This window comes from Pectinophora gossypiella, chromosome 11, assembly GCF_024362695.1.
Source record: "Pectinophora gossypiella chromosome 11, ilPecGoss1.1, whole genome shotgun sequence".
Lineage (NCBI taxonomy): Eukaryota > Metazoa > Arthropoda > Insecta > Lepidoptera > Gelechiidae > Pectinophora > Pectinophora gossypiella.
This window is the reverse complement of record NC_065414.1, coordinates 4,407,050-4,428,870: the sequence shown is the minus strand read 5'-3', so window position 1 is coordinate 4,428,870 and position 21,821 is coordinate 4,407,050. Positions and strand designations below refer to the sequence as shown.

At 36.6% G+C, this 21,821-nt stretch overlaps 1 protein-coding gene and 1 non-coding gene across 2 annotated transcripts in view; one reads left to right on the top strand and one right to left on the bottom strand.

Annotated features, from left to right (window-relative positions):
- LOC126370649 (furin-like protease 2) overlaps window positions 1-21,821 on the top strand; it is a 244,445-nt gene that overhangs the window by 154,138 nt on the left and 68,486 nt on the right. The gene's annotated exons all lie outside the window — the stretch shown is intronic.
- On the bottom strand, window positions 18,426-18,507 carry Trnas-gcu (transfer RNA serine (anticodon GCU)). The gene has a single exon. It is a non-coding gene; the product is annotated as a tRNA-Ser (tRNA).

The following is a 21,821-nucleotide window of genomic DNA, read 5'->3' as shown; positions in this document are numbered from 1 at the left end:
ACAAAGTCTTCAGTAGCTGCTTGATATAATTTATTCAAGTCTCAAATGCCTATTAATTACCTAAGTACGATTCTACAATGAGAGAGTAGATAGAGGAGATCTTCGTTAATTAATATATTTTTATAATAACTTCATTTAACATGACACTCCATTTGTAAGACAACACAACAAAGAATTACCTTATTGAGAAATATTCGTTTAGTTTCACTAGAGAGAAAAGTTATGTTTTGTGTGCGAGTGCCGAGTTTAAATCATGAAATGATGAAACTTCGTTAGTTCCTGATTAGATTACTATAACCTAATATAGACTACTGAGCACAGGCATAATAGGTAATTAACTTAAGAGCCACTCTCTATTGGTCTAGGATTCACCAACCCAGTCGATTGACAGCCAATTATTTAACTTCTATATTAGATCTGTTACCGGCCGAACCCGATTTTAGGACAAACCAGTTTTGCCTAGGCTCAACTAGTTCTTCCTATACGCGATAGGATTAACTAGTATAGCCTAGTCCAAACTAATTTTTTCTAAGCCCGATAGGATAGACTAGTTTAGGCTAGGCCAAACTAGTTGATCCTGATATAAGTACGCACACTCTAGGATAAACTGGTATAACCTAGTCAAAACATATACATATCTAAAAGTCAAAATAAATAGATGAACTAAATAAAATACTCCGTATTTAGAAAAATAATCATCTTTATTAAACTTTAATGATTCGTCGTTATGGATAATTGATAATACGAACAATCATACTACATATATGTAGCAAACTAACAAATAATAGGTAAGTATTATTTTTTTAATAGAAGCAATAATCAAATCTCAAATTAAAATTGTTATGTCGTTAAAAGTTATGGATAATAATTGGTAATACAAACAATCACACTATAACAAATAATACTGTTTATTTTAAGAAGCAATAATCACATAAGTATTATGTTAATTATTAAAATTGTTATTTATTTTTACACGGTTTGCTTTGGTGGCACTTAGAATTGCAGAGTATCATTGCCTTCTTGCACTGGCATCTGTTTGTGGAACAGTTCTTGTTGCAGCTGCATCTCACAAAACCGAATGTTTCGTAGCTGCAGTTCATAATATGTTTTGACTAGGCTATACCAGTTTATCCTAGAGTGTGCGTACTTATATCAGGATCAACTAGTTTGGCCTAGACTAAACTAGTCTATCCTATCGGGCTTAGAACAAATTAGTTTGGACTAGGCTATACTAGTTAATCCTATCGCGTATAGGAAGAACTAGTTGAGCCTAGGCAAAACTGGTTTGTCCTAAAATCGGGTTCGGCCGGTAACAGATCCAACAAAATTAAAAAATATATTTTCCTTCACAAGTTAATAAAACGCGCTTTTCCTCACTGTGTTTACGTAAGAAAAGCGCCCGTTTTGTGATAGAGAGGTGAAGATTAACAAGATGTCTTAAGTTATATACGTAGAAGTTAATAAGCTGCCTAATCATGGGTGTAGAATACAGAGTTCGAATCGACTTCTACGAATGCAATTTAAGTCAGATAACATAAGAAATACAAGAAAGGGGACTTTTCACCAAAGGAGTAAAAGCCTTTGACACCAAGACACTGCCTCGTGTCTGTACCGCGATTCGCGAAGTATGCAAGGAACATAGTAAAATATGAACGCTCACTCCTTCGCGGCGCTCAGCGGAATCTAATAAGAAAGAAGATATATTATGAAACACGTTATTATCCAATTTACGTCATACAATAGCGTTTCTCCGAGAGCAGTTGGTCCTAACAAGTCGTTAGTAACAAACTTCTTCCACTCGGAATTTCCTCATAAAAAAATCAAAAAAACTGTCCATTATGCGAAAGTAATTGTTTTTATTGCCCATGATATTCTGGGAATCGGCATTTTTTATTAATGCCCCAGTGAAACGGAAACAAAGCTTTATGGAAACAAAGAATGTTCTTACACCTTGGTAATTTTCCTCTTTTGATCTCGGGAACCTATCGATGAAAATTCAATTTGTCCAATAAATAAAGAATTGTAACGACTCCGAAGTATTTTTTTTAAATAGCCTATTTATAAACACGACCGACTGATTGCAAAGGTTTCTTTTTGTGAATTTATTTGTGTTAATTTAGTTTATTTTTTTTATTCGAAACCTTATTGAATTTCCACAAAATCACAGTGTTGTACGTTAATTATTATAAATTGTAAATTATGATTCTTTATATGAATTCCACCTAATGGGCAAGTTCCTTTTAGTTGTTAGTATGAGTAATTAATTTCCGCACTGTAATTTTATGGAGGTAATATTTTGAAATTCGAGGAATTATGATATTTTGTTTCCCGAGGCAATTTTGATTTCCATGAAAATGTTTTCACATGGAAAGTTAAAGCAATAATTCTCAGTACTAGTATCCCGAGTTCAGTTCGAGTCGGCTCCATAACAACGTTTCACGTTTTACGTTTCACGCTTTACTTCTATCATCAATGTAATCTGAATAAATCTTTAGACGCCTGCACGTGCAAACTACGTGGGCGTATACAAACACTTGTAAGGCTTTCATTGTCGGGAGTGTCGTCAAACACTCGCAGCGTCTCGTGAGTCAACCTTCAACCGCTGTGTTTGGCTTGCTCCGGGAAATAGACCTGGAAGGGCTCTCACACTGTTGATGTACTCATACCTTTATGGCATCGACTGACACTGTGTTACCAGGCCCGGCGACGGAAATATTGTGGCCGTTATTTCGATGAATTTTGAGACCTGTTATTTTTAAAAATATTGGAGCCACTCGGAAATGTATTGTGACTCTGAGAAATGTTAGCCCTAACATCTGAAAAATATGATTACTCTGAGAAATATTGGGGCTGTTAATCCGCTACAGCAAGTAACGTAGTCCTCCCCTGTGAGGCTCGAGTGTCCCGTCGTGTTCATCCAACGTTTGACACTAACACTATCACCGACACAGTAGGCTAGCTGGAAAACGAAACATGTCCCATATTCACGCTCCTCAGGTTAATCGATGGTCCTGTGTTGATTTGACGCTATGTCATTGGGAAGGTTCAAGATGTTTTTCTTTAGTAATTTGTTAGCGTAGCTCTTACCTCATTGTTGGTTCACATACTCGCACTTGTTGTAGAGTGTCTGCGCGGTAGGTACTTAGTTCCAATAGTTATATTTATAATTATATATAGAAGTTCATTGTTATAATATGGGTAGTTGAAGATGATATTGATTGTATTTCATTTGGGAGTTTACTTTGAGGCGCCGGAACTTTTTATCTCAAATTCGTTGTTTCATAGTCATTAAGTTAGATGGATTGCCGCCCCTAAATTGTGTCCATAAAAAGGGGAGCCTCAAATTGCAGAAAAACTAAATCCAATTTTTCTTTTTTATTATTATAGACCGCGTCTCAGGACCACATGAGGTTTCTCGTAAAGCTATTAACGCGTGGTTCATGTGAAAGGCGTCGTTTTATCATCCACACAACTGTAGAAAAAGCGGTACTTTGGACGTAACTGTGCGATGTGACCTCTGTCTGTTCTCAATTTATTTTACAGAGCTCTGTTTAAGTAAGTCGTATTCTAGCTATTTTATTCCTCAAGAGAGGTCAAAGCGTCTCTGTTTAAATTAAGGTACATGCGTTCAACATTACGCTAAGCACTCGAAGGATTCAAAGGTCAAACAAATGAGAGCGTCGTGGGATTCAAAGGTTGCATAAAACATCACAGCCGCCTGTGACTTGCGCGGTTGGTAAACTCGGCCCGCTAAACGTCGCGTTTGGTTACGTTTGCGTTTCGCATCACGTACGCGCCGTCGATGGCTCTCAAAGGAGCCCCATTCCTCCCCTACGTTTTATAAGTATTCAATAGTGTTCGCAAGTTGTGCTCGCATTGTAACTTATTGCGGCTCAATAGGCTTGCTTCAGATATTCCACGCCCGCGACTGAGACGAGTACTTCTTGTCAAGTACTTTACACCAGTAATTGATTCAAACTCGGGAGTCGGTGGTCGGTTGGTCCCAGAATTTCTTATCATCTAGAATTTACGGCTATTACGAAGATAATAATAACAATGGATGACTTTGATGAAACTTTCTCAAACAAATTTTCGTGGAACTTTTGAATAATGCTTTTAGTATTTAATTACTTTTGTATTATTTTTGTTGTCTACTATCGAAGTTTGCGTCGTAAACATGGTAAAAAGACTGTATTTGTTGAGGCGACGTTATTATTTCCAACGTAGCATGGCAAAGTATCGTTGGTTGAATTTTTGTATTGCCACAAGGAAAGTGGTTAAAAGATGTTATTTACCACCGCTTATTTCTTCCAAACTTCTAGCTAACGAGTTTTTAAAAGTAGTTTTTGTATCGCTGGAATATTTAGCGTGAAACTAATTATGGCTACGAAGGAAAGGCATAATAATTATAGCCTTCCTTCTGTCGTAGAGGCGGCTGTTTTCTCCGTAATTACAGTATAGGGAACTATGAGCTATTCACTATTAAATAGTTTATTTGCAACAGGATCTAAAACATATTTATTACTTTTTTAGCACTATTCTTGAGTGCTTAATTTCCATGCTAATACCACGACACCTTCACTCCCTTCTACCGGCTGATAAATAGCATGTTGGAAGGTTTTCATTTTGTCTCTGGCCGAATATGAAATGCTTTCATAGTTTAATATTTAGTTAATATTTGACACCAAAATTATCGCTTATTATTAATAGCATTATATTATCATGCCATGCCATGAAAGAAAGTGCATTTCTTCGAGGCAATGACGTCATAAATCGTCTGAAACAGACGTAGAAGGCCAATGAGATGAGATATTATCAAGCCGAAATTAATCTGTTGGTGATTAAAGTGTTATTAGTTATGCTAGTTACGCTTGGTACTTTATCGTTATAGGTAGGTATATGGTTACGACAACCCTATGCGATGTATGACCCTATTGTTTTATTTAACGACACTGCACTTTATTATGCGGGACAATAGGTAATTATCTATTGCGGCTTTACATTACATTAGATTGCGCTTATAATTTGCTGAAATTTATTAAATTGGGCGCGGTTTCAGGTTTAGCTGCGCATTATGTTTTGCTATTTCAGTGGCGTAGAGTTTAGAGCAGCGACAATAAAGCGCGTGAACTTTTTCATACATACATAAACTCACTCCTATTTCCCACCGGGGTAAGCAGAGACTATGGAATTCCATTTGTTTCGATCCTGACATACTTCCCTTCCTCCACATTCATCAATTGTTTCCTACACGCACACCGGTTCAGAGTCGATCGTACTAAACCTTTTCTAAGGACATCTCCAATTTGGTCAATATACGACCTTCTAGGTCTTCCTCTGCCAGCCCTACCACCAACCTTCACATTGTATACTGTTTTCGTAATCCTATTATCCTTCATCTGCTCTATGTGTCCAAGCCAACTTAACATTCTCTTCACAATCTTAGTCACTATATCCTCTTTTATCTCACATCTCTCTTATCACACTGTTATTCAATCTATCACTCAATTTTTCATCCAAGACATATTTCGTTTTCGTCAATACTTAAGTATTAGGATTCGTTTAGAAGTTGTAGTAATCAATCTACGTAAAACTAACATAGTAAATATTTATTTTGAGTGGAATTGCGAGTCTGTGAAGGCTTTTAATGACAAGCTAAGGTTCGTATCCTACATGCCTCAATCAATGAGTGATTTATAATGTATCAAAATATGCAGTAAACACTTCATTATCTTTGTCGATGCTTGTAGGGGCATTGTGTCTGTGTTTTTTAATAAATCATTATTTTTAAAGCTGCTGTCGGTTTCAAGCTCATTATTCATGCGAGTCTAGACATTTTACAGTTTAGTCTAGAATGACGTTGCAGGAAGCCGTTAAACCAGAATTTAATGAAAAAAAAAAATGTATTGAAGCGATATTTTGTTAATGAATTGGAACTAAGTACAATAGCTATAATAAATATGTGGTACTTAGGACTGTTTTAATACTTCAACTGTAAAATGTTGGATAAACTGGATAAAGAAGATGTTCGTAAAAATATTAAGTACTTTATACGCTGTCCTTATGAACGTATAGATGGATGTCAGCTCGCGTTCTGCAAACTTCAGACTCTCGTATGCGCGGATACGTCACGCCGCCGTCGTCCCGGTACCGTCGCGCCGGTACCGACGCCATAGCACTGTGCGCGTCGCGATGCCGGCTCTTTGGAGACATAATGTAATATTCCGCCGTGAAAGCAGCTCGCAGCAAGGTGACAGGTGTGCCGAGCGCACCACTCAAATCTCGCTATGAAAAATGCGCCAGTCTCAGCAGAATTACATAATGCAAGAATGTGTCAACGCCTCGCAATAGACGCGCGACGCGAATAGAGTTTTCAGATTCTTTGTGCACGTAATAAGCAGCAAATATGCCAGCTGCTCGGGCGACACCCCGAATTTCATATAAAAGAGGCACTCCCATTCTTTACGCGCATGTGTTTATTATGTCTTCTTCTATCTCCGTAAATATGATTTTCATTGTACGTAATAAAGTCATAATAAAGGCGGTCCCGGCGCGGGACGGAAGGAAACTTCGACCTTTCCTGTGGGGCCGGGCCGCAGTAATGCCCTACGTGACTCGTGCGCCTCATAAAAAAGAGTTCGTTAAAAAAAATCCTAAATATTAACGGACCTTTTTGTGCAAACTGTATCAGTGATAAAGAGTATTAGAAAAGTCCTCTTTTTGTGAACTCATTTTCGTACTGGTTCGTTAAACCCCTTTCATCATTAGGATCGAAATGTGTTCTCATTGTAATCTACTTAACAAAACAGTCTGGAACAAAGGTCTTGAAGGGACTTCAGTAATAGGTATTAATATTGGCTGTTATTACTATTAATCGGATTAAGCTATTGGTGATGTGCCGGATTCATTGGTAGACTAAACGCCAAAACAATCGGGGACCTTTGTGTACGGCTGGCAGTTGAAAATCAATCAGCTACGGGAAACGGATGGAACTTGTGCCTAATTGGATTGGACGCAGCCCCAGTTGCCCCGGGTCGTGTTTGGCTCCCGGACTGGGGCCTAGATGTACCGAGGCATGCCCCACTGATGACTGATCACACCAAGTCTCTTCAGGAACAAAGGTCTTTATGATTTTCTTCCACTTTCCACCCGTTGACTTTGTAATTGTAACGAGGTTCCTGTGTTATTGTTCCCCGATACATATAATTTAGGGATATTCAAGACAAGAGTGAATAGGCACTATTTGAGTTTGTGTGCTCCACCTCAGACCACATCGCTTTTTTAGACCGAGCTGGATTTTGGTCAAACGCACTCAAATATTTTAATAAAAAACGCCTAATTGAGTCAATGGGTAAAGGAATTGATTTGTGTCCGTGAATCTGTTTTAATTACCTTTAATTTGAATTTTATAAATACTTTTCCTTGGGTTTCAATGAAGCTCTGCTTTAGTTTGGTTGGTGGGTAAGGTAACCATTAATATTAAGCCACCAAACATAGCTAAGTAACTGTAAGTCGTTAGGTATTATTCATTTAAAAGTTTTAAGTAACGTCATAATTCGTACGTTGACTTAACAACAGAAGTTGTTCTATAAACAGCTGATAAACTTTTTCTTTTCAAGTTTAATTTTTGTTGTTTTCCCTTAATTCGTTAGTTTAACCTCAGTTGTTATGAAAACTGTATTAAATTATAGCAAATTTTGTAGGTGCTTTTTTACCGTGTTAAGTGCGCGCGTATCATCTTGGTGTTTTGAAAAAGTTGACTAAGAGATTTGTGTGCGATGGGCTAGTAATTCAACTACAGACAAATCACGCTCTAAATTTCTATGATTTTTTTCCGAATCTTCTAAACATCACTATTCGGAAGAATTTCAGAGAAATGTACATATTTTCTTGTTTCATACTTTTTAGAGCGTGTATCTGCGTGTGCGTGTAGGGTCTTATTTATTAAGATGACGTGCTTCCGATATGTGATACGTGCAAGATTTGGACATAAAACTTATCCGGGACATGTTTGAGCAGTCATGTTATCAATTTAATGTAATTATTAAATAAGTAAATTAATCAAACACATTAATCTCGTAAAAAAGTACTTTTTTACCGTGTTAAGTGCGCGCGTATCATCTTGGTGTTTTGAAAAAGTTGACTAAAAGATGTGTGTGCGATGGGCTAGTAATTCTTAACTGTTCGATTTGAGTTAGGTGATAGTTATTCAACTTTAAATACTACTCGGTCAGCTCTGGCCTTGATATTGGGCAAAAGTTTCAGCGAAGATGAAAGAGTGTCCCGTTTTCTGAAAGGTTCAAAATTCAAATTTAGTTCTCGATCTTCTATCGCGTTGGTTTCCTAATGACACTCGATGATAGATATGGTTTATCTTATAACGTCATTGCCTTTTAGTGAAAACCACAAAAGCGCTGTGATTTTCTTCACCAAGACTTTGCAAAAAACACGCTGTTTTCAATTCAGGTAAAAAAATGTAGTCTCAATTTTTACCCCGTGAGGGATCATCCGAATGTGATTTTTCAAATATGCGCTTGCGAGGGTTTCTGTTTAGGCGACGGTATAAGGACTATAATAAAAAGTATGGATGAAAGATGTCTTATACCTGACATAACTAGAGTTGTCTGTATCTAAAACTACAATTATAACTATTATCTTAATAAAAATATAAGTTTAAAAACTAAAACCCAACTACAGAAAAATCACGCTCTAAATTTTTCTGAATCTTCTGAACATCACTATTCGGAAGAATTTCAGAGAAATATACATATTTTCTTGTTTCATACTTTTTAGAGCGTGTATTTTAGGGTCTTATTTATTAAGATGACGTGCTTCCGATATGTGATACGTGCAAAATTTGGACATAAAACCTATCCGGTACATGTTTGAGCAGTCATGTTATCAATTTAATGTAATTATTAAGTAAGTAAATTAATCAAACACATAACCCTACTTTTTGCTTCACCGCAGTCGGGTAAAAACCACACATCTAAAACCCTTGCAATAATTCCAATCGTTTTCCACGATTCTCGGCAATCGACTGGCTCTACTCTGAAAGCTTTACATGGCTCGTAAGTACAAAACCGAAAGCTCGGAATATTATTTATTCAAGTCTACATATTGTACATCGTGCGAACTAGCGCATGTGGTGTATCGCGCATCGTGCTGTTGACGAGTACACGCAATGTGGTAGTACCTTTATTCTTTATATACGTATATCTTACGTAAATAGGTCGGACCTGTCATATCTTCAGGTTACGTGAGTGGACCCGGTGAAAAACGGAACAATGCTAGGGAGAAGGTGATGATCTTACGTAATTGGGTATTTTATTTATATTTATTTGATAGCTTTTAAATACATTTATGCCTCCTGTAGCCATGGTAGTGGTAGCTCAGTTGGTAGAACGCTTGCCTCTTAGTTTGAGGTCGCAAGTGTGAATCCAGCACAGGTCTAAACCACCCCTCTTCCCAGTTTAGCTGGCTCAGGCCTTCATGTTTAGATCATAAATGACTATCACGTGCTCAGCGGTGGAGGAAAACATCGTGAGGAAACCCACATTCCTGAGAAATGCATTTTCGGAGGTATGTGACCTAACCTGTATTGGGTTGGTTTTCCCTTCGCGGGTTGGAAGGTTAGACAGGCAGTCGCTTCTCTAAAAAACCGGACCTGTCAAATCTTCAGGTTAGGTAAGCGGACCCTGTGAAAAACGGGATAATGCTAGGGAGATGTTGACATTTATGCCGTCTATAGACTCATGGTTTTCTAAGTTCCGAAAAGTTCTACTTTTACTCATTGCGCACGTGAGTGAAGAAGACGAAGAATATTTTAATATTTTATAGTTTAATAATACATTTAGGGGTCTTATCTACAGGAAGAACACAACTTCCTTCATGAATATATAATCGCTTTAAGCATTTAAAAGGCCTAATTAAATGAAATACGCCTTATAGTCTCTATAAACAACACGTGCAAACATTGTTTTATCCGTGTTAAAACAATGCAGGACTTGGAATATCCTTTGTTTATACAAATACGGCAATTAGCTGTGTGTATCTAACATTTCCATTTGTAATTCCAATCAATGATAACGGCAATTTGATGGTATCACGATGAATTTTAATTATATTTTTCCAGTATAGCATGTTGCATGCACCCGTGTTTCCGTGACAGTGTAATCTACGGAAATATACGGCAGGCAATAAAAGTATTAGTTATCTGTGTCATTAGGCCGGTTTTATAATACAGGGTGTTAGTGACATCGTAACGAAAACTTTGAGGGATGATTAACACTATGATTCTGAGGTGATATTAAGTGGAATTTTCGGTCACAAAAGTATGGAACTAAAAATAATAATAATAACAAAACAATTTCACTAATTTTCCAACAGGAAATTCTATTTGATATCAACTCAAAATCATGGTCTGAATCATCCCCCTCAGTATTCGTTACGGTGTCACTAACATTCATACGTACTTGTGTGGCTCTTGTACGCGGTGGAAGCGACGTCGTAACGAATACTGAGAGGGATGATTCAGCTCATTATTATAAGTTAAATATCAAGTGGAAATTTTCATCGCAAAAATATAGCATTGTATATAATATAAAAAACAAAAACATCGTGAATTTTGCGACGGAAAATTCCATTTCATGTTAACTCAGAACCATGGTCTGAATCATCCCCCTCTGTATTCGTTACGTTGTATGTCACTAACACCCTGTATATTTTAATTTTATCTATGAATTAAACAAGTGAGGGCGAAACGTTTGGAAATTAAGGGTAACTAATTATCTATTAGTAATCATAACACAATCACCTAATACAGTTTACACAGTGTGTGTGTTTTCCTAACACAGTTGGCTCGACCATTATAGAGCGCGCTACGGCTCACCACCTATCTATCACGTTGGTCTAACAGAAAGCTCGGTGAGGTGTGAGCTACCTACTTAGTTTATCTTATGATGGATGTACCTCTGACTACCCTTATTGGGATGTAGTCGTGAACTTATGTTATGTAATGTAATCATCGGAATTCGCCAAAATAATTTAAAATATTTAAAATACGAGATATTAGATATTATTAGTATAGCTTATATCATTATTTACTTCGTATATAATTTTTATAAATTAATAGCAACTGCGCTCAATGCATTCAGTTTTTTCGCTGCTTAGGTTCGTTGTAATGTAGCTCTATCGATTTATGTTATCGATACGATCTCTTATTATCGATAAGCTATCGATAAACAGCTATAGTTAATTACACTTTTATGATAAATAACTAAGGTTCGTAAATAGGTAATAAATATAACATGTAATTTTCCTAAGTTTTATGCCATTCTGGGAGCGAATTCAAATCATAGAACACGTTGTGCCACTTGAGGTTCTGGGCATGTAGTAAAATCAGACAGAGGGATTGTATCTTTTCTAACAGGATAATAGACTAGACTACAAGTAGTCAAATAAGTTACTTTTTACTAGACGTCGAAAACACGAAATTACAAAGGAAATTGTGTGAAAAACCACACTGTGACGTCATAGAAAAACGTGATAAAATGGCGGACTTATAATTACGTTTTTCCTGATTAAAATTCTTAAATAAGGTAAATAGAAAAAACAAAGTGTTTTGTTAGTTTTAGATCTGTATTTATTTAGTAATCATAATTTATCTTGAGGAAGGGCATCTACGAGGTGGTCTGACATCCCAAAGAAGACGGTGGGCGGCAGCGTACCGAGTGGAAAACCATAACCTGCGGTCGCGATCCTCAGCAGTGAGGGAACGACGAAGAAGAAGAATTTATCTTGAACTTAGTACAGGACCCAATTGTTATGGGCGATAGGTTGATCCCTTGTCATCATAAAGTTCATTATATCCATCTTAGGACTTCATGTCGACAGTGGCTGCAAGTTAATGTATTTTTAATGTGATTCAAGTGCGATAAAGAGTCTTTGTATTGTATTGTATTGTATTGTCTTCTGATTGCCTGTAGGTAGCTCTTGCCCACCCCATTAGAGGTTACGGGCGTTAGTTTATGTATAAGTATGTGTGTATTTTATTTACCAACCAGCTGCCAAATAGACGCTCCACCCAGACAAAGTTACTGTGGACACGATGTTATTGCGAACAAAAACAAACACACCGACTGTTTTGTAAATATCAACGTTTTGTGTTTAAAATATTAATATTAGATAGACACTATTATAATAATATTTTATAATGGTCCACACTCAGTGTTGCTTGGAATCATACACATTCATACTTAACTAATTATTAAATTAACTAATTTTAAAGAGATGATGATGAATGTACCAAAATAACTAATTCTAAGTAGATGACGATGTATGTACCAAAGTAACTAATTCTAAGAAGTTGATGATAATAAAAATCAAAAATTTATGTAGTTTCGGCAAACAATAACCAATTTAATGACATTTCCATAAACGGGAGACATTTTGTTAAATTGTAGAAGAGAGAGTTTTGTTGCTTCTATGCTGTTCTGGGAGCAAATAAAAAACATAGAACACGTTCAGCTGCTTGTCTTCCCGGGCATGTCGTAAAAACCGACAGAGGGATTGTGTCCTCTAACATGATGGACTAATGTTATGGGCGATAGGCTGATCCCTTATCACCATAAGGTTCATCATATCCAGCTAACGACATCGTATCAACAGTGGCTGCAAGTTGTCTTTGATTACTTGTGGCTCTGCCCACCCCATTAGGGATTACGGGCGTGAGTTTATGTATGTATGTATGTATGTAGAAGAGATGTTTTAAAAGTAAATATTCGATTATTACAGTGCAGATGATAAGTCAACCATCCTTAATCTTTATAATAATTTGCTTTTGCGCTGTCGTGTCTTATAATTTAATTTCTTAATCTGTTATCTACACGGGCTATGCTTAGTGAATGTTCATTTGAATAACTAATCCGTACCATTGTTACTTAAATTCAGTTTCATAGTAGACTGCTAATTGATAATGTCAATCGTTCCACGGATTGAAAGAAAAAGATTTAATATCTATATTTAAGCATAAAAGACTGAATATTCGCTATTCAACTTTTCGCAATTATATTATATATTAATATTGACGGCTTTAAATTTAAATACCTAGTATTTTTCGTAATGCTGGACAAATTATAAGTTGAAGAATAATCTGATGGCAGGCAAAGTCATCTTAAAGTCACATCAACGACTTTTTACGTATTTTACCTTTTAGAAATTGTTATTTAATAAAATAGTTTCTAATGTCATTGCAACTAGGCCACAACGGCTTCCGTGGTCCATTGGTTGAGCGTTAGGCTCACGATCCGGAGGACCCGGGTTCGAATCCCGGTTGGGAACATCACAAAAAATACTTTGTGATCCCTAGTTTGGTTAGGATATTACAGGCTCAATTCCCGAAAGTAAAATGATCCGTGCTTTAGTAGGAACATTAAGCCGTTGGTCCCGGTTACTACTTACTAATGTAAGTATGTAGTCTTTACATGAGTCATGTCAGGGGCCTTTGGTGGCTCAATAATAACCCTGACATTAGGGTTGAAAAGGTTGGCAATCCACAGTTTCCTTTGATATAAATTTCGTCATCGTCTCCCTAGCATTATCCCGATTTTCACAGTGTCCGCTTACCTAACCTGAAGATGACAGGTGCGGTTTTTACAGAACTGCCTGTCTGACCTTCCAACTCGCGAAAGGAAAAGCAGCCCAATGCAGGCTAGCTGGCTTTGGGGTTGGCTGGCTTGGTTGGGTGGCTCTGATATCATCATCATCATCATCAGCCCATTAACGTCCCCACTGCTGGGGCACGGGCCTTCCCTATGGATGGATAGGGAGATCGGGCCTTAAACCATCACGCGGGCCCAGTGCGGATTGATGGTTATTAACGACCGCTAATGCAGCCGGGACCAACGGCTTAACGTGCCTTCCGAAGCACGGAGGAGCTCGAGATGATTTTTTTTTTTGTGGTCACCCATCCTGTGACCGGCCTTTGCGTAAGTTGCTTAACTTCAACAATCGCAGACGGAGCGCGTTTACCGCTGCGCCACCGAGCTCCTCAATATAAATTTAATTAATGAAATATTCTACGTCTCGATGTGGCACGAAACCCATGACTCGACTGCTAGCGCCAAGCAGTAGTGCCTAGGGAAACAAAGGGATTATATGTAAGGTTTACGTCATCGTTTCAAATTTTCAGTCTATTTCACGTCGGCTCTCAGTCTCTTCTTTCCTATGTCATTCCTGCTATTGGAATATAAATATTTATATACAAAATATAGCCATCAGACATCAGAAATCATTCTAACACACACTGGAAGTACGAGTAATACAAGAAATAACTAGTAAATATTTTTTTATAATTATTTTCCCTACGTATTCGAGATGAATAAAGTAAAAGCGAGCTAAGCCGGGTATCGGGAGCCGACAGTGCCGACACTCAACTTCAGAGCTAGGCAAACTACGAGTAATTTTTACCGGTATTTTACCGATAGAAAAAACTCGAACACTTTTTACCGGTACCGTGTTTACTATTTACACTGCGCTAGCGGATCGGTCGAACGTGTCTGATGAATATTCACGGCATCCAACATTGATATGTTTGCGTCCAAGTGTACATTGGGGATTGCAAAGGTTGCATTGTAACAAGTCCAGTGCGGTCTGTTATCGATTGTTTCGGAAATTGTCATAAGTGTATACTCAAACCATTAATCCTTGTAACGGCGAGCAGAACCACTGTGTCGCTATGGAACTGGACATACCTGCTTTATATCAGTCTTGATACCTTAGTAAGTGATAATTTACATTTTGTACAGTTTACTTATTAGTTAGTGTTTATTAGTTTTGTACAAATAAAAGAGAAGGTGCAGGTCGTGTCGTATCGGGAGGTGAAGGTTTTGGCGGGAAGAAGAGAGGAATGGCGGTTACTCCACCGACAAGAGCGCTGCTCTTAAATAGAGAGAGAGACTTATTAGTTATCATCATTCACAAATATATATGTAGTATATTATTGGCAATAGGTTCGCCCCTATTAGACGAGTGACTTGTAAATAGCTGGCGAAAAGTGGGTGCTTTACTATACAACTCTGCCTACCCCTTCCGGGACACAGGCGTGATGCTATGTTATGGCATGTGTTATGTTACTATAGACAAACGAAATAATATAATTATATTATAGGTATAGCAGTAGACATACTTAATATGAAGATTCAAAGTTTCTGATCTAAAAGAACAAACGAACCGTAGGAAATGTGATTTCGGGAGACAGACCCATTATTATACAACATCCCAAGTAACAAGTACAAATTACGCGAATCTTCAAATAATTTGTTTTATTTTCTGCTCTCATTCGTATTTCGTTTCCAACCACAGCAAAAAGTAATTTAATGTATTAATTTGAGTTTCTCTTAAGACCCCGCTTCGCGGACTTACCTAAAATTGAAGTCGGAACACTCGCTTAAAAACGTAAAAGATGACGTATTTAGTTAGACGTATGCGTTATAAAGGGCAAAGCTCTTTAAACAACACAAGTCATTAAGTTATATGGGAGGGGAGCTGCGAAATTTTCCTCAATTTCATTTGACGACGGCATAGGGTGGCGTCGCCATTGCTACTTTTTGAAATATTGTAGTCTGTTTTGTTCTACAGAAACACAATGTAAAGGTACTAAATGGTAATAAATCGTAAAACTTGAAGATACAAAACAAAAACATGCCGCCAAGTGACGAAAGCTGTATTCCACCGTGATGCCCGGAGAAGCCATTCTGGGAGACGGGTCTGGGTAGTGATACTCCTTATTCATGACATTTGTGAGGTATCTACCCTGCCTACTTTTCCTTGCCTTTTCGGTCGAGGAGGCTAGAGTGATTCAAGTATTTACTAGGCAAACGTGCTACATCTTAGACTCGAAAATAAAAATACAACTTTATAAGAATCATGACATAAGAACCACAAAGTTGACATACAATTTATTTACTATGTGTTCTTACACATAAAATATTTTCATTTGATTGGATTTTTATTTTCATGGGTGAAAAGTAGGGACTTGGAAATTAAAATCCTTATATGTTGTCACGCTGATTAGTAAGTCATCGCGAATACGGGCTAAAGTCTGCGTAATCTTTAAAATATATAATAGTTAGGTCTATAAATGTATTTTTTAAATTACATATTATGTGTTACTCATTTATCGATCGACGGGCACAAGCTTGCGATAACACCAAGTGAAGATAGTTAATATGACATGGTCTCAACTTCTTCGTTATCTTCAAAATAGCAACAGCTCTTACTTCTATAATTTTTACTTCGAAAAGCTCAGAAAGCTCGGTGAAACGTGGGTACTTAGTTCATCTTGTGATGGGTGTACAGTCATGAGCAATATCATGTACCCACTTTAGAACCCTGTTGCATTATCATATTTGACATTTAATGAGACTTACGGTTTAATTTGTCATAAAAGTTAATGTGACATGGTTTCAAAGTGTAAACATGTTCACATATATTCGTGACCATATCTGTGACTACCCCTATTGGAATATAGTCGTGAGCTTATGTTATGTTTCGTGTTATTTCTACTTAAGCCGTCCATTATGTGTTATTCGTTTATAACGTTTCCCGTCGGACGACCGCGTCTAGCAAACAAAGCCATTTCCGAGACGCGACGGCCGCGCGTGCGCTGGCATGTCACATGACGTCACGTGTCATCATGTTACACGTATGTTCTCACTTAAGCCTGTTTATTTTGACGTAATAAGGCAATTTGTAAACAGGTTTTAAGTGTCCTAGTCCTGGATACGGACTCTTGCATTGAAGCACGTAATTTACTTTACAAAAACACATCAAAGCTTATCCAGTAACATAATAGGTTTTTCTTTTCTTAGAAATAATAAGCCCTTATTATTTCTAAGAAGATTTAAAAATGAATATGTTATTCTGTAAGTGTTTAAGAATAATAATATGTTTTTTATCACACCTACACTTATGTAAACTATTAATAACAATGTTAAATAATACAATATAATTATACGCATATTGTAGCGCATTGTTCATCAAGTTGTTTCAATATTTAAACAACACTAATTCTTCACGGTACTTTTAAATCTTACTCCTATATTATTTTTATTTTTACATAGTCTATATGCAATTCAAAGGATATTTAATTTGGCAATAACATTATATTTACACGTACATACATACTCACGTAATCGCTAATAGGGTGGGCAGAGCCACAAGTAATCAAAAGCTACTTGCCACACACGTACAGACATGAAAAAAGTTTCATGATAATGGCACAAGGGTCAAAAGTTTTCCCACTTACTTAACCTGAACGTACGGACAGGTCTGGTTTTTTACAGAAGCGACAGCCATCTGGCTTGAAGGGAAACCCCAATCGATCAAATAAAAAAGAATATTATTGAGTCAAATTTTATAATTCAATTGAACATTTTTGTTGCCGTAGAAGTAATTCTCAGGGAAAAACGACAAAATATTTCAACATTTTACATTTCATTATAATATAAATGGGAACCTGTTTAACGCGAAGCATTTTTAACAGAGGATTCGATAATGGCATAATAGCGCCGTCTGTTTGGCTTTGTGTTGTCATCTAAATTCTGCGCCGCTCGTCTGCTCACACCACTGGGACGCCTCGTCTAAGACTCGTCGATTTAGCATTCGGAGTGAATTTGACAGGCGCAATGTTTATTGCTTCCCATTCTCTGGCCCCTTTTGTACGCGGATCTTTTTGTGGAAAATAATTTATCTAATTTGGAACAAAGCGAATTCGAGGGCGTATCGCTCTAAGTAATTCGTTACGGTCGCCATGCAAAATTTTTCAGGCTCTTCTCAAAATTAAATAATGTTTTCTTTGGCCCTACCCAACTGTCCTAATTTGAAATGGGCCAGTACAATATTCATTTGTGTCGTCTAATCGTTTACGAATTTATCTTACTCAAAATATAGTCAAGAATATATAACTCTATTTAATATAAAGATTTTCTGACCAGTGTGTTATTTTTATTTATTATTTTATTTATTTATTTATTTGTACACAATGAAACAGACACGAGAAACATACAAAGAAAACAGATAGTACAGGCAAGCTTATCTCTAAACAAAGAGATTTCTTCCAGCTGACCTACGTGACAAGAGAGACTTTCAACGTATAATATTATATAGATAGACATACATACGCGTACAAATTATTTAGAAATTACTTATACTAATATAAGACACAATATTAACCTAAACCTACAAACCACATTTTAGTTTAATTTCTTTAGAATTATTTATGAATTAATTAGTTACTTGTACTCCAAACGGCTTGGTAACAAACATAAACTAAAGACCGATTAAAACCAGTTTTATCACACATTATTATCAATTTCTTTCAACTAAAAATTTCCGTAGATAAATTTAAAAAATCAAAAAATTTTCGACGAGGATGGGATTTGAACCCACGCGTGCAGAGCACATTGGATTAGCAGTCCAACGCCTTAACCTCTCGGCCACCTCGTCGTGCTTTGTGGCGGCGAAATTACGGTACTCTATCGCCATGTGCTTAGTACTTACTTTGTGTTTGAGTTTTATAGAAGCGGCATTTTACTAAACTAAGCTAAAACAGATAAAGACCAACTGGCGCATTAATATAACTAAGCCTTTATTTATGAGTGTTGTTTACGAAATGTTGTATCTTATTTTGAAATTACTCACGCTTTAATCCGCTTTATCCACCAAAACGACTCATGTTTTAGTAAATTTTCAGGCAAGTGTTCGTAATGAGTCCTAAATTAAGGCTAAAGTAGTAAAGTTTCGTCCTTTTTTTGGGAAGAGCTTTTCTTTGTTACAAAAGTCCGTACTGATTGCGACTTCTCCTTTCTAGTTGCGTCAGTCTTCGCGTATCCAATTAACGTTGTTAATTCTAAACAAGGTAAAGCGAATTGCACCTCACTGTAAGTTGGTTTTCTTTAAGGAGTCTTGCCGGGGACTAGTTTCACGGCTTATGGAATACGGGAGTGGGTACGAATATTTCCCTGAGGGTCTCGAGTAATTCCCCTCGCACTCTCAGCAACCACGTGGAAATTGTTTGTCTTGTTGAAAATGTTTTGTTATTTGTTAAGGTTTAAGAATTTAAAGTTATATGATGATTGAGCAAAGTGTTGGATATAAAACAGGTAAGTAGTAGTACTATAAACCGAGTAAGTAGGTATAATATTAATTGAAAAAATATATATATTTATAGACGGAAATGGGGAAAAATATTGCAAATTATTAGATTTTTTTTTGTTTATTTCCTGGTGGAAAATATACGTGAGTTTATATATTTTTTACAATTCGGACTTCAGAATTCCTTTCTTTTCAATAATTGGAAGACTAATCAATATACTTACCAACCTGTTAATACTTAGTTATTGTATTTAGTCAAACAATGATATCATTAACTATTTGTCAGGATGCACCGGACGGACGGTACTGCTGTCATAGAATGAAAGAGTTACCTTTCGCTTCACAATATAACGACGTTGTACTCGTATTCAGCCTTAAGAACTCTGCGAATAGCGAAGACATTATCTTAACACGATTATGTTTATGTCAACGTTCTTTCTCTACGCAAAAATCCAGTAAATAATGATAAAACAAAACGATACAAAGAATCGACACAAAGCATAATTGGAAGTGTCGACGAACATGCGCAAACAATTCGCTCGTTAGTTTTTTGCTCTGAGGCAACAGAGTTGGCAGCGTACGTAGCCCGATTCGTACAAAAATTGTCCAACTACCAGAGGAACTGTCAATAAACGGCGGTCCGTTTAGCGCGCGTCCACTTACTCACTTACTGTCGCGCTCCGGCACCTATTTGGGGTCCCAAACAGGGCCACAAAGCCCACAAATGCTTTACTGCGTCAAACGAGACCTTTCAATAAAACGCCGGGGATTTGAGGAAACTTTCGCCTCCGACATTTTAAATGGTTTCTTCATGTCATTTATCACACGAGATTTGAAGGGGAATATCGAGGGGGATTATTGTGGGGAAAGATGCGCCGTTTGAAAAGAAGGAAAATTGTACTTTAACTTTTTTGTAGCAATGTTCTTTGAGTAAAATGATTTCAATATTAAGCGTTATCGTGCGTCTAGTCGGTCATTTTCGTTTTGTATAACCCTATTTTTCATGTCAAAACACTGAATCTGTGGTTGTATATTATTTTTGAAGCTTAACAAAAGAGGGGTTCGCTAGATTCACCGAGTTATTAAAATCTAAATAGACTTCAATTTAACATCTGTGGCGACAATAGTTGTAGAAAATTATTGTCATTATTATTCGCCGTAGCCGTACTCAAGAAATGAATATTCCTCCGCTAATGGACCTGTACTTTGTTTCATTAAAACTTACATAATGTGCCCGGGTCCGCTCGTGAATAATTACAACACTTCTTTAGAATTTTAATGAGCTAGCGAAGGCGGACGAAATTAATCGAGAATTTCATTAAATCATTATAAATTTGTAGCACTCGAATTCATCGAGCTCTTAATAAGTTGACTTTGTACATTTGTATTGTGAAAGTAATATTGAACGTTCACTTTTTCGTGTTCGCCAATAATATTTTAATATACTCCACTTTATTGAACTTATTTAGTCTAAAAGACCGATAACAATTGCTTCGACGCAACTTGCTGAGTTCTAAAGAAAACCATTTGTCTATTGATTCAAGCGTTTAACTTCTGCAAGTCTTGAAACTCCTTGTGGACATTCCATTCGTAATATTTTACTTGTTGAAAAGAATGATTTTCCAAGGTGTCAAAATTGTAAGCACGAAGCCAAAAGTTGGAAAAAGTACGAGTATTTTGAAAGCAGGATTCATTTTGAAATGAAGCTTTTAACTTTTGTCTGATAAAATATTTTTCTTGACTCCCATTTCGGTTTCCGTTCGAGCGCGCGTCGAATTCATTTTACGCGTTTCGCGGTGTGAGAACATACATTTGGCCGACGTACGTACAGAGCCCGTGTGCGCGGTGTACACAACTTTGGGGAAGTTAGCACAAACAAAGTTAAACAAGCAAGAACCGGTTTATATATTGTAGGGAGACCGATAAATTCGCACCCACCCTCTGCTACGCACACAAGTTCCAAATTTAGATTTTTATTTAACTTTGTCGAGGAAATTAAATTTCATGTTCTTTTTTAAAGTTTCCATGAAAGATATGACGGAATGCGCTAACGAATGTGATTGTTGGGTTCTCCGTTTGTATTTTCATGTTTCTTTTTTTCATTCGCTTATTCCATAAGCACTTACACATATTTTCACGTATTATTATTTATGTTTAAGCATACAAAATGAACTGTTGAATAAATAGCATAAATTAAAAAAGTAATCTTATTCACCATATCTTTTATTCGGTGAACTCACGACCTTTTAATAAAATTAAGGTTAATGTGTACTTATGTGTTAAGTGTATTTAAAATATCTATTGTTGTTGATTATAAGATAGATTTATTAAAGCATGTTCCTTTAATTATGTATTATTTTATATTGGTACACTATATGGTTGAGCGATAGACTTTTTGTCTAATACAATATATTATTTGAGATATTTTGTACCACTCTAGAGCGAATTAATTTATTTCATTTCATTTTAATTCGTCATTATTTTGATGAGTTTACATCGGCATGTTTTAAAGGGCTTTCCATAGCAGTAATACGGATACATATTATACAAATTCATTTGTAAAGTAACAACCAATTTGTAAAATGGACTCTAAGTAACAATAACCACAGTTGGTCGTAAATTGAATAATAATTATTTTGAACTAATGATTGCGTGTGGAACGCGAC